This window comes from Alligator sinensis, unplaced genomic scaffold, assembly GCF_000455745.1.
Source record: "Alligator sinensis unplaced genomic scaffold, ASM45574v1 scaffold377_1, whole genome shotgun sequence".
NCBI classification, from domain to species: Eukaryota; Metazoa; Chordata; order Crocodylia; family Alligatoridae; genus Alligator; species Alligator sinensis.
Genome location: NW_005842047.1, coordinates 1258951 through 1264958, shown reverse-complemented (window position 1 = coordinate 1264958; position 6008 = coordinate 1258951). Strand labels below are relative to the sequence as shown.

Genomic DNA, 6008 nt, shown 5'->3' with positions numbered 1-6008 from the left:
TCCTGCCTAGGCAGTGGGTCAGACTTGATGATCTGTTGAGGTCCTTTCCAACCCTAGCATCTATGAATCTATGGAAGTCAGTGTCTTCATCACTGGCCTGCAGTCGTCATCAGAGTACAACCTAATAGTCAACTGGTCATCTATTATAACTTCAATGTACTTTCAGTGTCAGTTTATTTTGGGATATGGCACCCCTCTTATAGAAGTGACATATAGTCTTTATTCCTTTTGTTCCTATGACCTTGCCCTTGGCTGTATTAAATGCATATTATTCAGCAGAACCAAAACAGTCCAGGTTGGCCTTTATAACTATTATGTCTTTGTCATTATTTACTCCTTCAGTCATTGTTGTCACTTTTACCAGTAATGATTTTCTGTTGATAATTAGATAATATTACCATATTTGTTTGAGTAGAAGACACCAGTTGCTTATACGATGACTCCCCAATAATTAGATTTTATATATGGAAAATTTATAAATTTGTTATAATTTTCCAGGTATGGAATCTAATTATTGTAGGTTTGTGTTGAGTTTGTCCCCCTCCCACTGCTACAGCAGGGAAAATAAATCTGGGGGGTCAGGTATCCCTTTGCATTCTGGTCCCCCTCATCTTTTTCCCCTAGCAGCCCCTTTTCCCCTCTTTGCTGTCAAAATCTGCTCTCCCTGAGTACATGGAAATGATGAACAAATTTGAAACCAATACACTTGAAATTAAACACAGCTTTAGCAATTTTCATATAGTACTCATGCACTTAAGTTTATCCAGAATTGATACGTTACCTTTTTTGAAGCTGCAGCAAGTTTTAGCACAGGTAGTCCATAAGCACACTTTTGAGCAGATTTGGCACATACTTGTATGTAGTACAAACTTTTTTTTGAATTTCATTTCAAGGGCCAAATCAGTTCCAAATTCAATTAGGCAAACCCCAATAGTCAAGTTCTAAAATTTGGCTGAGCAGAGCAGAGTCATCAAGTGTGTATGGCTCTGCCACTAGGCAAGTATCCTCCCTCCATAAGTCTGGGGCTTTGGATACTCCTCAAATCCAGGCTGGCATACTAAGTGCAAACCCTAGGCCTGGGGGGCCTTTGGGTTCAAATGCCCCTAGTCTTTCTTGATCTTATCATGCTTCTTGGCCTTTTGGGCTATTAGCCCAGAGCCAAAGGCTCATGATTTACTACATAGTTTGTTGGGCTGGTCCCCACTAGTCAACAGCTTTTCAAGCCACAGTGACCCTACAGCTCAGCACTTCTCAGTATTTGTGTGTACTCCAGATACCCCCTACAAAGGTTCCATGTACTAATTAGTCCCCACTCATGAATGGAACCAGGCGTTCTTATCATAGGTCCTGGGATACTCCAAAAATTGATATGCATGAGGCATAGGGTAACCTGGTCCAGCTTCAACTTAACAAAAGCAAGGCCACACAAATCATATTGGCCAGGCTGAGAGAGGGGGAAACAAGAGGGAATTCTGGGTACCGTATTCAATATCATGGCTCACTATGACTTGAAAAAGAGTCAGCGGTGAGGGGGACTGCGCTTAAGAGGAACTACAATATGTCTTTTTCAGATGGGCTAGACTAACCTGTCCTTGTGGTAGGTTCTGATCAGCATGTTTGCCCAATGTGGGCCATGTGTTTTATAGTCATGCTCACTGTTGGCTGCATTTAAACAACTTCATAGTTGGTTTCCATTGATAAGCACCTGCTGCTTTTAGCAGCAGTTTAGTGATAGACAATGTATTTAGGGAGATTTCTTTGTATGTGATTATAAGATAAGGGGCTGTTTCTCCATGCCAACTGTGGGAAAAATCTAGCCTTGTATTCAAGTAAATATGATTTTAAATAATATATATCAGGGTTTTCAACCTTTTTAACAAGTGTACCCCTTCTGTCTCAGAGTTTCAGCTCATGTACCCTTTTATATTTTTTTCTTCTTTTTAAGGAGGGTGGGGGGCAGGGGCAGGTGCTGCTCAGCCAAGCTGGGGCACAGGATGGAGCTGCAAGTAGCTCGTTTGGGAGTGTGGGCAGGGCGAGGAAGCTCCCACCGCTGCACAAACCCCGGGAGGCCATGGGGTGCATGTGCCCCAGATCTGTATGTGGGGCAAGGGCAGCTCTCGCCACTATGCGCATCCCAGGAGGGCATGGGGGGCATGTGACCCCAGATCTGCATGCAGGGGTTGGGTGGGCTGCTGCGGGCTGGGGCACTGGGCGTTTCCCAGTGGGGGGCTGTGTTGGGCTGTGCTTGGGGTGGGTGGCAGCAGCACTGGGAGGGGGCTATGGGAGGGGCTGCAGCCACCCTAGACTTCACTGTAGTCCCCCCAACCCCTCCTCCCAGTCCAGCCCAGCCCAGCCCAGCCCAACACCCCCCTGGCCCCATCCCACCCCACCCTGATCTAGGGGCACACCCTCCCATGCCCTTCTCCAGCTGGGCAGCCCCTGGCCCAGGTCCACTCCCTTCCCCCACAACAAACCTAACAGCCAGACCTTGCTACTCTCCATGTGGCTGGGCTGCATCCCTGACCACCCGCGTGCTGCGCTGTGGCTGCACGCACACACACAAAGTTCTGCACGCCCCCTACAACCCTTTTAAGTATCCCTAGGGGTATGCGTATCATTGGTTAACAACCATTGATATAAATAATATCAGGGTGTTCAAGTCATCTGGCCCTATGGTCCAGGTAAGAGTCACTGGGCTGGTCTGAGGGCTGGACTGGGACCAAGCCCCATGCCACATGTGCACATGCAGCACAGGGGTGTTTGGGCATGGGGCTTCATGCAGTGCCTGCCCCAGACCAGCTCTATCCCTAGACCACCCATGTGCACTGGAGCCAGCATGCAAGACTGGGCTGGTAGGTGTGGTAAAGAAATGAGAAATATATGACCAAACACCAACGTGAGAGCAAGCCGTGCTCATAGCATGGGGAGGAGGAGTGATGGGCGCGGTTAGCAGCGTTCCCGCTCGTGCTGATTGGCAGGGGGCGGGCAGATGCTGCCCGGTTAAAAGGGGAGCGCGCCAAAACAGGACCTGCGTAATATCGGAGAGGACTGATCACCCTCGCCGGAGGTCCTGCATCCGCGAAAACCTGGATGGCCCCATCACGATTTGGTATACCACATGAATATGCTCAAGAGCTCCCAAGGAATCGGCGAACTAGATTCCTGACACAGCTGTACGAGATTGTTGCCTGAAATAGTGAGTAAAGCGATTTTCTTATCTCACTGCCTCCCCGGTGTGTTTCTGTCGATGGAGGGAGAGACAGAAGAAGGAGGAATTGCCCGAACCCTTTTGTCTCCGACCTACTCGAATAGATTGGACTCAACCACCCATAGTTAGGTTGCACATGGCGACGAGGATGGGATATTTGGGGCAAAGGGAAGATGAGGAGTGAATTGACCAATTAGTCTGGCATTGTCCATGGTGAAATCATCACCGACCTCCGACCACGGACGCCGATGATTTAGGGGCCCATGTGGCGTACCATCACGCCCAGCAAGGCGGGGAGATCGGGGGCTATGTCTCCATTCGCCTGACTGAGGGTAGCGAGGAGCCGTTTAAGGAATGGGTCGTGTTTGGCCTTAGCCCCGCAGCCCTAGGATGTCTCCTCGCTAGCCCCGCGGTCCTATACCGACTACCCAATACGGCCGCGGAGGTACAATTTAGCCGTGTTAAGCCCGCCAGCATAAATGATTGCACCCTTGAGACCGACGGGCGAGAGGCTATAGAAATGCAATTGCAAAGCGTGGAGTCACTGGAGCAGGCACTGTGGGGCTCCGAGCCAACGCTCCAAAATGGCGCCGGCCGCATGGCACCGCTGCTAGAAAATGGCGCCAGGCACGTGGAACTGCTGCCGGAGGATGGTGCCGGGGAACACGAGGAGGACCCACGGATTCCCCTAGGAGGCGGGCCCGTCGTGTCATCGTCCTCGGTCCCGCCCCCCGGAGTGATGCTGAAAGAAAACCTGCCTCCCTGTGAGGGAGAGAGATTGTATCCAGCGCTCCCAGCAGAGAGAGAGGAATTGTACCGGGTGCTTCCACCCAGCGCAGTTAACCCTCTCCTGGCCGCAATTCACCTGATAGTGCCTGTCAAGCAGGTCACTAATGCACAGGGGGCAACCTGCACCACCGCCACACACGCGCTCAGCGCGGAGAGGCGGAAGCGGAGGCAGCGGGTGCCTGCTGGGCTGAAGCTCGCTCTGATGCTGCTACTCTTCTGTTTCTGCTGCAGTGCCTTAACTGGACCGATTGTTGATCCATACATAACAGCAGTTTGGGGGAAAAATGTCACGTTAAAATGCATAATTGATATAAATAGAACAATAACACAAATCTCATGGGAGAAGATACATGGTAAAAGTGCACAAACTGTTGTTGTATATCATCCTGAATATGGGTTTTCTGTTCAAAGAGAATACCATGGAAGAGTGTCATTTAAAAACTCTTCTCTTATCAATGCAACAATCAACTTAAACAATGTGAGCTTCTCTGATGCAGGAGAGTATGTATGCAAAGTAGTTACATTCCCACTAGGAAATGCACAGTCGTCAACAACTGTAACTGTATTTGTTGAATCCACTGTGAGTCTTATAAAGGGACCAAACTGTTTAATAGATGGTAAAAATCAGACAGTAGCAGCCATCTGTACAGCAGCCACTGGGAAACCTGCTGCAGATGTTGATTGGGAAGGAGGCCTTGGTGAAATGGAATTTAGTTCAACTTCCTTTCCAAATGAAACAGTGACAGTTGTAAGTCAATATAAAATCATTCCTACCAGATTTGCAAGAGGAAGACATATAACTTATGTTGTAAAGCACCCAGCTTTAAAAAAGGAAATAAGATATTCTTAGTTACTAGACATCCAATATGCTCCTGAAGTTTCAGTAACTGGCTATGACAAAAATTGGTTCACTGGAAGAAAGAATGTTCAGCTTAGGTGCAATGCTGATTCTAAGCCACTACCTATGGAATTTACCTGGACCAGGCAGGATGGGCAATGGCCTGAAGGCTTACTGTCTGTAAACAATACTCTGCATTTCAACAGCCCACTAACCTGTAATCACACTGGGACTTACATCTGTAGGGTGACAAATTCCCTTGGTCAAAAAAGCGATCAAAAAACTATCCACATATTAGATTCTCCTACTACTACCATACGACCACCCAGGGTTCCATGGCATCCCTCAACTGATGACATCACAGGTTTAGCAACAGGACCTCCAGCATCAACCTTGCCAGCAATGCAGGAAGACAATGGGGGCACCATCATCGGTAGTGCAATGGGTGGAGTTCTACTTGTAAGCATTTTGGTTGGAGTTGTCTGCTATAGGAGAAGATGGACGTTCCGTGGTGATTACTTTGCTAAGAACCACATTCCGCCAACTAATATGCAATAACGACTGAAAAAGGAGATGGTCGATTACCAACCTCGGCTTGCCATGGATGACTGACTTGTCGCCTTGTTGTTTTCCCAGTTTTGTGGTGAGTTCAATTGTTGCCACTTTTCCTGTTTATTTGTGTGTTTGTTTGTTTATTTGTTTCTCTCTTGAAACAGTCACACCCACACGCACCGTCTTAGCTCATCATAATTGGCTAAGTCGACGCAGTACAGTTTAGTACATGCTACTAATGAACCCCGAATTTTGTTTTCCAGCCTGAAGCGGCATGAAGTCGTCGATGCATAACATGATGTGAGGTTTGTCGCCGCGAGTGAACCCATCGGCGATGACCCCCGGCATAAACGTCATGCTACATCTAGACAGACTTGATTGGACTTAGTCATTGTTTAATATTTTATTATATACCTATATTAGATGCTGTATTTGGAGGGAGTTCTTGAGCCCAACCATGCTCAAGATTGGCGTTTGGTCAAGGGGGCATGTGGTAAAGAAATGAGAAAGATATGACCAAACACCAACGTGAGAGCAAGCCGTGCTCATAGCATGGGGAGGAGGAGTGATGGGCGCGGTTAGCAGCGTTCCCGCTCGTGCTGATTGGCAGGGGGAGGGCAG

General features: G+C 48.3%; 1 pseudogene; it reads left to right on the top strand.

Moving 5' to 3' along the window:
• The first annotated feature begins 3728 nt into the window (after positions 1–3728).
• LOC102380014 lies at positions 3729–5393 on the top strand (annotated as a pseudogene).
• The last annotated feature ends 615 nt before the right edge of the window (positions 5394–6008 follow it).